Raw genomic sequence first — 11920 nt, 5'->3', positions numbered from 1 at the left:
GTATGACTTATTTATGTTGTAGAGTTGTGTTGTGATATCTTCCCGTGAGTCCCTGATCTTGATCGTACACATTTGCGTGCATGATTAGTGTACGGTCAAATCGGGGGCGTCACATCTACAGACCAAATCCCTTGGCTTATTGATACGTCTCCAACGTATCTATAATTTTTTATTGTTCCATGCTATTATATTATCTATTTTGGATGTTTAATGGGCTTTAATATACTCTTTTATATTATTTTTGGGACTAACCTATTAACCGGAGGCCCAGTGACAGTTTCTGTTTTTTTGGCCTATTTAGTGTTTTGCAGAAAAGGAATACCAAACGGAATCCAAACGGAATGAAACCTTCGCGATGATCTTTCTTGTAACAAACGCAATCCAGAAGACTTGGAGTTGAAGTCTGGAACTCCGCGAGGCCTCCACGAGGCAGGAGGGCGCGCCCAGGGGGCGTAGGCGCCCCCCCCCCCCACCCTCGTGGGCCATATGGATCTCCACCGACGTACTTCTTTCGCCTCTATATACTATTATACCCTAAAAACATCAGGGGAGCCACGAAACCACTTTCCACCGCCGCAACCTTCTGTACCCGTGAGATCCCATCTTGGGGCCTTCTCCGGTGATCTGCAGAAGGGGGATTCGATCACGGAGGGCTTCTACATCAACACCATATCCTCTACGATGATGTGTGAGTAGTTTACCACAGACCTTCGGGTCCATAGTTATTAGCTAGATGGCTTCTTCTCTCTCTTTGGTTCTCAATACAAAGTTCTCCTCGATATTCTTGGAGATCTATTCGATGTAATACTCTTTTGCGATGTGTTTGCCGAGATTCAATGAATTGTGGATTTATGATCAAGATTATCTATGAACAATATTTGGTTCTTCTCTGAATTCTTATATGCATGATTTTTTATCTTTGCAAGTCTCTTCGAATTATCGGTTTAGTTTGGCCTACTAGATTGATCTTTCTTGCAATGGGAGAAGTGCTTAGCTTTGGGTTCAATCTTGCGGTGTCCTTTCCCAGTGACAGTAGGGGCAGCAAGGCACATATTGTATTGTTGCCATCGAGGAAAAAAAGATGGGGCTTATATCATATTGCTTGAGTTTATCCCTCTACATCATGCCACCTTGCTTAATGCGTTACTCTGTTCTTATGAACTCAATACTCTAGATGCATGCTGGATAGCAGTCGATGTGTGGAGTAATAGTAGTAGATGCAGAATCATTTCGGTCTACTTGACACAGACGCGATACCTATATTCATGATCATGCCTAGATATTCTCATAATTATGCGCTTTTCTATCAATTGCTCGGCAGTAATTTGTTCACCCACCGTAATATATGCTATCATGAGAGAAGCCACTGGTGAAACCTATGACCCCCGGGTCTATTTTCCATCATATAAGTTTCTGATCTACAATTCTAGTTTACTATTTATTTATTTTGCAATATTTACTTTCCAATCTATACAACAAAAATACCAAAAATATTTATCTTACTATCTTTATCAGATCTCACTTTTGCGATTGGCCGGGAAGGGATTGACAACCCCTTTATCGCGTTGGTTGCAAGGTTCTTGATTGTTTGTGCAGGTACTAGGTGACTTGCGTGTAGTCTCCTACTGGATTGATACCTTGGTTCTCAAAACTGAGGGAAATACTTATGCTACTTTGCTACATCACCCTTTCCTCTTCAAGGGATAACCAACGCATGCTCAAGAGGTAGCAAGAAGGATTTCTGGCGCCGTTGCCGGGGAGGTTTACGCCAAGTCAAGTCAAGATTTGATCTCCCGTCAACTTGCCAATTTCTGGCGCCGTTGCCGGGGAGATCTACGCTCAAGTCAAGACATACCAAGTACCCATCACAAACTCTTCTCCCTCGCATTACATTATTTGCCATTTGCCTCTCATTTTCCTCTCCCCCACTTCTAAAATGATTTTCGAAAACCTTTGCCTTTTCTTCGCCTCTTTTTCGTCCGCTTCTTTTCGCTTGCCTCTCGAGTGTCCGTGTGTTAGATCATTTGTTTAGCCATCATGGCTAGTCCTCCTATCATTGTTAATACCCCGATAATGAAGTTCTCAATTTTAAACAGAGGGAGGGAGAAAATCTAAAAGATGCCTGGTATAGAATTTGCAATGCTCAAAATAGATCTACTAAAAAGCAATCCACTTCCGTTCTTCTTCGCAATTTTTACGTAGGCATCACTCCTTGGAATAGATATATTCTTGATACCATTACCGGAGGGAATTTTTTGGGGAGCCATACTTTTGATTCTTATAATGCTATGATAGATTTGTTAGGCCCACCACCTCTTTTGGTTAATGGAACTATTTTAACTTTGGAACATGTGATGCAAAGGCTTGATATTATTGAAAATAAAATTGCCACTATAGAGTTAATCAAAAATTTGGATAAAAAGATCCATAACCACATTACCCAATATGGATCTAAGGTAGGAGTTACTCTGAAAAATCTTAGGGAAAAGGAACCCATGGTTAATGAGAAGATAGACCAAGATTCCACTAGAATTGATAAACTTGAAGATATTATTACCAATTTGGGATCCGCCTTTTCTTCCGTTAAAAATACTTCAAATCCTCCTCCTACCAAAGTTGCCAAGTTTATCTATGTTCCTAAAAATAAGGTTGAATCTTCTAGTAAAGAAAATGAAGACCTGATACGTCTCCAACGTATCTATAATTTTTGATTGCTCCATGGTATATTATCTACTGTTTTGGACATTATTGGGATTTATTATTCACTTTTATATTATTTTTGGGACTAACCTACTAACCGGAGGCCCAGCCCAGAATTGCTGTTTTTTGCCTATTTCAGAGTTTCGCAGAAAAAGAATATCAAACGGAGTCCAAACGGAATGAAACCTTCGGGAACGTGATTTTTGGAACGAACAAGATCCAGGAGACTTGGACCCTACGTCAAGCAACCAACAGGGAAGCCACGAGGTAGGGGGCGCGCCTACCCCCCAGGGCGCGCCCTCCACCCTCGTGGGCCCCCTGTTGCTCCACCGACGTACTTCTTCCTCCTATATATACCTACGTACCCCCAAACGAGCAGAGACGGAGCCAAAAACCTAATTCCACCGCCGCAACCTTCTGTACCCACGAGATCCCATCTTGGGGCCTGTTCCGGAGCTCCGCCGGAAGGGGCATCGACCACGGAGGCCTTCTACATCAACACCATAGCCCCCCCGATGAAGTGTGAGTAGTTTACCTCAGACCTTCGGGTCCATAGTTATTAGCTAGATGGCATCCTCTCTCTTTTTGGATCTCAATACAATGTTCTCCCCCTCTCTCATGGCGATCTATTTGATGTAATCTTCTTTTGCGGTGTGTTTGTTGAGACCGATGAATTGTGGGTTTATGATCAAGTTTATCTATGAACAACATTTCTCTGAATTCTTTTATGTATGATTGGTTATCTTTGCAAGTCTCTTCGAATTATCAGTTTGGTTTGGCCTACTAGATTGATCTTTCTTGCAATGGGAGAAGTGCTTAGCTTTGGGTTCAATCTTGCGGTGTCCTTTCCCAGTGACAGTAGGGGCAGCAAGGCACGTATAGTATTGTTGCCATCGAGGATAACAAGATGGGGTTTTTATCATATTGCATGAATTTATCCCTCTACATCATGTCATCTTGCTTAAGGCATTACTCTGTCCTTATGAACTTAATACTCTAGATGCATGCTAGATAGCGGTCGATGTGTGGAGTAATACTAGTAGATGCAGGCAGGAGTCGGTCTACTTGTCTCGGACAGGATGCCTATATACATGATCATACCTAGATATTCTCATAAGTATGCTCAATTCTGTCAATTGCTCAACAGTAATTTGTTCACCCACCGTAAAATACTTATGCTCTTGAGAGAAGCCACTAGTGAAACCTATGGTCCCTGGGTCTATCTTCATCATATTAATCTTCCAACACTTAGTTATTTCCGTTGCTTTTTACTTTGCTTTTATTTTACTTTGCATCTTTATCACAAAAATACCAAAAATATTATCCTATCATATCTATCAGATCTCACTCTCGTAAGTGACCGTGTAGGGATTGACGACCCCTTATCGCGTTGGTTGCGAGGATTTATTTGTTTTGTGTAGGTGTGAGGGACTCGCGCGTAGCCTCCTACTGGATTGATACCTTGGTTCTCAAAAACTGAGGGAAATACTTACGCTACTTTGCTGCATCACCCTTTCCTCTTCAAGGGAAAACCAACGCAGCGCTCAAGAGGTAGCAAGAAGGATTTCTGGCGCCGTTGTCGGGGAGGTCTACGCAAAAGTCAACATACCAAGTACCCGTCACAAACCCTTATCTCCCGCATTACATTATTTGCCATTTGCCTCTCGTTTTCCTCTCCCCCACTTCACCCTTGCCGTTTTATTCGCCCTCTCTTTTCCGTTCGTCTTTTTGTTTGCCTTGATGTCTTACTTGGCTCGTTTGCTCGTTTGATTGTAATAGTTGAGTATTTATTCCTAAACAGAGAAGCTAATATCTATGAATCCTCATCCGCTTGCCAATCTTTTTAAGAGATCCAATTATGATGAACCAATTCCTAGTGATTTGGATGCACTAGATTATCTTTATGAAGTTTTGCTTGAAATTTGTGAATCTGAAAATTGTGATAAAGGAATTTATGAAGAGATTCACGATAGCTCCTTGAATAAAAAGCATGATTGCAATGATTTTACTATAAATTCTCTTGATGTAAATTGTGCTAATAATATGCAAAACCCTAAGCTTGGGGATGCTAGTTTTGCTATGTCTACTACCTGTTGCAATGATCATGATTGGGGTGATTCTTCTTTTGATCTTGAAAATTTATTTAAGCCCCATGATGGATATGAGGTTGATAATAATGTTTGCAATAGTATTGAAAGTGGGTTTGGAAGAGTGTCAACTTTAGATCCCACATATTTGGATTTTGATCAATCTTATGAAATTTTTGATAAAAGTGGGCTTGGAGAGGTCATGACTTTAGTTAATGATAATCCCACTATTTCGGAAGAGTGTCAACTTTGCATGCATGTGGATCGTGTTGAAAATATGTTTTGTGATAGCTATATTGTTGAATTTGCTTATGATCCTACATGTAATTATTATGAGAGAGGAAAATATGGTTGTAGAAACTTTCATGTTACTAAATTACCTCTCGTTATGTTGAGATTGCTATTGTTTCTTTCCGCTTCCTTGTATATGCTAGTTTTTGCTTGCCTTGATAATTTGTTTTCCTATAAGATGCCTATGCATAGGAAGTATGTTAGACTTAGATGTGTTTGCCACGTGTTTTATGATGCTCTCTTTGTGCTTCAATTTTTGTCTTTCATGTGAGCATCATTAAAATTACCAATGCCTAGCTAAAAGGCTTTAAAGAAAAGCGCTTGTTGGGAGACAACCCAATATTTTTACTTTCTGTTATTCAATAAATATCTGTTCTAGCCTCTGGTTAGATGTGTTTTTATGTTTTAATTAGTGTTTGTGCCAAGTTAAACCTATAGGATCTTCTTGGATGATAGTTATTTGATCTTCCTGTAATTTCCAGAAACTTTCTGTTCACGAAAACAATTGTTAAAAATCACCAGAACGTGATAAAATCTTGATTCCAATTGCTTCTGATCAATAAACAAATTGCCTAGGTCTTCCTATTTTGGATGATTTTTTGGAGTTCCAGAAGTTTGCGTTAGTTACAGATTACTACAGACTGTTCTGTTTTTGACAGATTCTGTTTTTCGTGTGTTGTTTGCTTATTTTGATGATTCTATGGCTAGTAAAAGAGTTTATAAACCATAGAGAATTTGGAATACATTAGGTTTAACACCAATATAAATAAAGAATTACTTCATTACAGTGCCTTGAAGTGGTCTTTTGTTTTCTTTCGCTAACGGAGCTCACGAGATTTTCTGCTGAGTTTTGTGTTGTGAAGTTTTCAAGTTTTAGGTGGAAGATTTGATGGATTATGGAACAAGGAGTGGCAAGAGCCTAAGCTTGGGGATGCCCATGGCACCCCCAAGATAATCTAAGGACACCAAAAAGCCAAAGCTTGGGGATGCCCCGGAAGGCATCCCCTCTTTCGTCTACTTCCATCGGTAACTTTACTTGGAGCTATATTTTTATTCACCACATGATATGTCTTTTGCTTGGAGCGTCTTGTATGATTTGAGTCTTTGTTTTTTTAGTTTACCACAATCATCCTTGCTGTACACACCTTTTTGAGAGAGACACACATGATTCGGAAATTATTAGAATACTCTATGTGCTTCACTTATATCTTTTGAGTTATATAGTTTTTGCTCTAGTACTTCACTTATATCTTTTAGAGCACGGTGGTGGATTTGTTTTATAGAAACTATTGATCTCTCATGCTTCACTTAGATTATTTTGAGAGTCTTAAATAGAATGTTAATTTGCTTAAATCCTAATATGCTAGGTATTCAAGATTAGTAAAAAAACTTTCTTATGAGTGTGTTGAATACTAAGAGAAGTTTGATGCTTGATGATTGTTTTGAGACATGGAGGTAGTGATATTAAAGTCGTGCTAGTTGAGTAGTTGTGAATTTGAGAGATACTTGTGTTGAAGTTTGCAAGTCCCGTAGCATGCACGTATGGTAAACGTTATATAACAAATTTGTAACATGAGGTGTTCTTTGATTGTCTTCCTTATGAGTGGCGGTCGGGGACGAGCGATGGTCTTTTCCTACCAATCTATCCCCCTAGGAGCATGCGCGTAGTGCTTGTTTTTTGATGACTTGTAGATTTTTGCAATAAGTATGTGAGTTCTTTATGACTAATGTTGAGTCCATGGATTATACGCACTCTCACCTTTCCACCATTGCTAGCCTCTTCGGTACCGTGCATTGCCCTTTCTCACATTGAGAGTTGGTGCAAACTTCGCCGGTGCATCCAAACCCCGTGATATGATACGCTCTTTCACACATAAACCTCCTTATATCTTCCTCAAAACAGCCACCATACCTACCTATTATGGCATTTCCATAGCCATTCCGAGATATATTGCCATGCAACTTTCCACCATCCAATTTATCATGACACATTCATCATTGTCATATTGCTTCGCATGATCATTTAGTTGACATAGTATTTGTGGCACAGCCACCATTCATAATTCTTCATACATGTCACTCTTGGTTCATTGCATATCCCGGTACACCGCCGGAGGCATTCATATAGAGTCATACTTTGTTGTAGTATCGAGTTGTAATCATTGAGTTGTAAATAAATAGAAGTGTGATGATCATCATTTTCTAGAGCATTGTCCCAAGTGAGGAATAAAAAGAGAGAGAAAGGCCATAAAAAAAGAGAAGGCCCAAAAAATGAGAGAAAAAGAGAGAAGGGACAATGTTACTATCCTTTACCACACTTGTGCTTCAAAGTAGCACCATAATCTTAATGATAGAGAGTCTCTTGTTTTGTCACTTTCATATACTAGTGGGAATTTTTCATTATAGAACTTGGCTTGTATATTCCAACAATGGGCCTCCTCAAGTGCCCTAGGTCTTCGTGAGCAAGCAAGTTGGATGCAGACCCACTTAGTTTCTTTTGTTGAGCTTTCATATATTTATAGCTCTAGTGCATCCGTTGCATGGAAATCCCTACTCCTTGCATTAACATCAATCGATGGGCATCTCCATAGCTCATTGATTAGCCTCATTGATGTGAGAATTTCTCCTTTTTTGTCTTCTCCACATAACCCCCATCATCATATTCTATTCCACCGATAGTGCTATGTCCATGGCTCGCGCTCATGTAGGGTCTATAAGTTTGAGATTACTAAAGTATGAAACAATTGCTTGGCTTGTCATCGGGGTTGTGCATGACGAGAGCATTTTTGTGTGACGAAGATGGAGCATGACTAAACTATATGATTTTGTAGGGATGAACTTTCTTTGGCCATGTTATTTTGAGAGGACATAATTGCTTAGTTAGTATGCTTGAAGTATTATTATTTTTATGTCAATATGAACTTTTATCTTGAATCTTTCGGATCTGAATATTCATACCACAATTAAGAAGAATTACATTGAAATTATGCCAAGTAGCACTCCGCATCAAAAATTCTGTTTTTTATCATTTACCTACTCGAGGACAAGCAGGAATTAAGCTTGGGGATGCTTGATACGTCTCCAACGTATCTATAATTTTTTATTGCTCCATGCTATATTATCTACTGTTTTGGACATTATTGGGCTTTATTATTCACTTTTATATTATTTTTGGGACTAACCTACTAACCGGAGGCCCAGCCCAGAATTGTTGTTTTTTGCCTATTTCAGAGTTTCGCAGAAAAAGAATATCAAACGGAGTCCAAACGGAATGAAACCTTCGGGAACGTGATTTTTGGAACGAACAAGATCCAGGAGACTTGGACCCTTCGTCAAGCAACCAACAGGGAAGCCACGAGGTAGGGGGGTGCGCCTACCCCCCCCCCCCAGGGCGCGCCCTCCACCCTCGTGGGCCCCCTGTTGCTCCACCGACGTACTTCTTCCTCCTATATATACCTACGTACCCCCAAACGATCAGAGACGGAGCCAAAAACCTAATTGCACCGCCGCGACCTTCTATACCAACGAGATCCCATCTTGGGGCCTGTTCTGGAGCTCCGCCAGAAGGGGCATCGGTCACGGAGGGCTTCTACATCAACACCATAGCCCCTCGGATGAAGTGTGAGTAGTTTACCTCATACCTTCGGGTCCATAGTTATTAGCTAGATGGCTTCCTCTCTCTTTTTGGATCTCAATACAATGTTCTCCCCCTCTCTCGTGGAGATCTATTCGATGTAATCTTCTTTTGCGGTGTGTTTGTTGAGACCGATGAATTGTGGGTTTATGATCAAGTTTATCTATGAACAATATTTGAATCTTCTCTGAATTCTTTTATGTATGATTGGTTATCTTTGCAAGTCTCTTCGAATTATCAGTTTGGTTTGGCCTACTAGATTGATCTTTCTCGCAATGGGAGAAGTGCTTAGCTTTGGGTTCAATCTTGCGGTGTCCTTTCCCAGTGACAGTAGGGGCAGCAAGGCACGTATAGTATTGTTGCCATCGAGGATAACAAGATGGGGTTTTTATCATATTGCATGAATTTATCCCTCTACATCATGTCATCTTGCTTAAGGCGTTACTCTATTCTTATGAACTTAATACTCTAGATGCATGCTGGATAGCGGTCGATGTGTGGAGTAATAGTAGTAGATGCAGGCAGGAGTCGGTCTACTTGTCTCGGACGTGATGCCTATATACATGATCATACCTAGATATTCTCATAACTATGCTCAATTCTGTCAATTGCTCAACAGTAATTTGTTCACCCACCGTAAAATACTTATGCTCTTGAGAGAAGCCACTAGTGAAACCTACGGCCCCCGGGTCTATCTTCATCATATTAATCTTCCAACACTTAGTTATTTCCGTTGCTTTTTACTTTGCTTTTATTTTACTTTGCATCTTTATCACAAAAATACCAAAAATATTATCCTATCATATCTATCAGATCTCACTCTCGTAAGTGACCGTGTAGGGATTGACAACCCCTTATCGCGTTGGTTGTGAGGATTTACTTGTTTTGTGTAGGTGCGAGGGACTCGCGCGTAGCCTCCTACTGGATTGATACCTTGGTTCTCAAAAACTGAGGGAAATACTTACGCTACTTTGTTGCATCACCCTTTCCTCTTCAAGGGAAAATCAACGCAGTGCTCAAGAGGTAGCAAGACCTCAAATCAATAAGTGTTCACCCCAATTTTTTTGATATCATTAAGGAACCTTTTGCTACAAATGAATTTCTTGATTTCTTGCCTAGGAGTTTGATCATTAACAAAACCAAAGAACCTCCTAAGGGTCATATGTGTTCAATTGAAGAATTTCATACCGAAGATGTCAATACCTAGATCTATTCTTGTTTTTATGCCTAGCTAGGGGCGTTAAACGATAGCGCTTGTTGGGAGGCAACCCAATTTTATTTTTGTTCCTTGCTTTTTGTTCCTGTTTAGTAACAAGTAATTCATCTAGCCTCTGTTTAGATGTGGTTTTATGTTTTAATTAGTGTTTGCACCAAGTAGAACCTTTGGGAATACATGGGTGAAGTCTTTGATACAGATTGCTACACACTGTTCTGTTTTTGACAGATTCTGTTTTTCGTGTGTTGTTTGCTTATTTTAATGAATCTATGGCTAGTATCGGGGGGTATGAACCATAGAGAAGTTGGAATACAGTAGGTTTAACACCAATATAAATAAAGAATGATTTCATTACAGTACTTTAAAGTGGTGATTTGTTTTCTTATACTAACGGAGCTCATGAGATTTTCTGTTTAAGTTTTGTGTTGTGAAGTTTTCATGTTTTTGGGTAAAGATTTGATGGATTTTGGAATAAGGAGTGGCAAGAGCCTAAGCTTGGGGATGCCCAAGGCACCCCAAGGTAAAATTCAAGGACAACCAAAAGCCTAAGCATGGGGATGCCCCGGAAGGCATCCCCTCTTTCGTCTTCGTCTATCGGTAACTTTACTTGAGGCTATATTTTTATTCACCACATGATATGTGTTTTGCTTGGAGCGTCTTGTATGATTTCAGTCTTTGCTTTTTAGTTTACCACAATCATCCTTGCTGTACACACCTTTTGGGATAGACACACATGAATTGGAATTTATTAGAATACTCTATGTGCTTCACTTATATCTTTTGAGCTAGATAATTTTGCTCTAGTGCTTCGCTTATATCTTTTTAGAGCATGGTGGTGGTTTTATTTTGTAGAAATTATTGATCTCTCATGCTTCACTTATATTATTTTGAGAGTCTTTTAGAACAGCATGGTAATTTGCTTTGGTTATAAAATTATTCCTAATATATATGATGGGCATCCAAAATGGGTATAATAAAAACTTTCATATAGAGTGCATTAAACACTACGAGAAGTTTGATACTTGATAATTGTTTTGAGATATGAAGATAGTGATATTAGAGTCGTGCTAGTTGAGTAATTGTGAAATTGAGAAATACTTGTGTTGGGGTTTGCAAGTCCCGTAGCATGCACGTATGGTAACCGTTGTGTGACAAATTTGAAGCATGAGGTGTTTCTTTGATTGCCTTCCTTATGAGTGGCAGTCGGGGACGAGCGATGGTCTTTTCCTACCAACACTACTAGGGAAAACGTTATACACAGAACTTTAGCAGTAGCGCTTGTTAAAAAAGCACGCTACTGCTAGATAGCAGTAGCACGTGCAAAATAAGCGCGTTGCAGATGAATATATATCAGTAGCGCGTCTCACCCAAAACTCGCTACTACTAAAATTCCAACCACTAAGCCGATGGGCTACACATAGTAGTAGCGATCTTCCAGAAACCGCGCTACCGCTAATATTCTTATAGCAGCGCATTTATGAGTAAAGCCCTACTGCTAACGAAAACAAAATAAAATGAAAAACGAATAGAAAAGTAAATGAAAATGAAAGAAATAGAAAAAGGAGAAAGGAAAAATATAAAATGTAAAGAAAAATAAATGAAAAAGGGAAAAAGGATGAAGATGTAGCGGTAGCGCGTTTGCTGAAACGCGCTAAAGCTAACTTAGCTATAGCGCGTTTTCTGTAACGCGCTACCGTTACTTTTGACTTAACCAAAAAAGGTTTCCCCCCGGCCACCACTTCTCCCCCAAATCCCTCGCCCCACTTCCCCGTCGCCCCCACTTCGCCGTCGTCTCCTGCCGGCGTCGACGCCGCGCTCTTCCTCACCACCGCCGCCCGAGGCCGCCCAGCCTCACTGCCGCCGCCTCTCGGGCCGCCCTCGACCTCACCGTCGCCTCCCTCGATCTCACCGCCGCCGCCCTCGACCTCACCGCCCCCTAGCCTGCCCAGGACCGCCGCCTCCCGATCCCGAGCCCGCCCTCGCCGCCCCTAC

The sequence above is a fragment of the Triticum aestivum genome, chromosome 7D (genome assembly GCF_018294505.1).
Source record: "Triticum aestivum cultivar Chinese Spring chromosome 7D, IWGSC CS RefSeq v2.1, whole genome shotgun sequence".
Taxonomy (NCBI): domain Eukaryota; kingdom Viridiplantae; phylum Streptophyta; class Magnoliopsida; order Poales; family Poaceae; genus Triticum; species Triticum aestivum.
The sequence above is the reverse complement of the archived record's forward strand: the minus strand, read 5'-3'. Positions refer to the sequence as shown.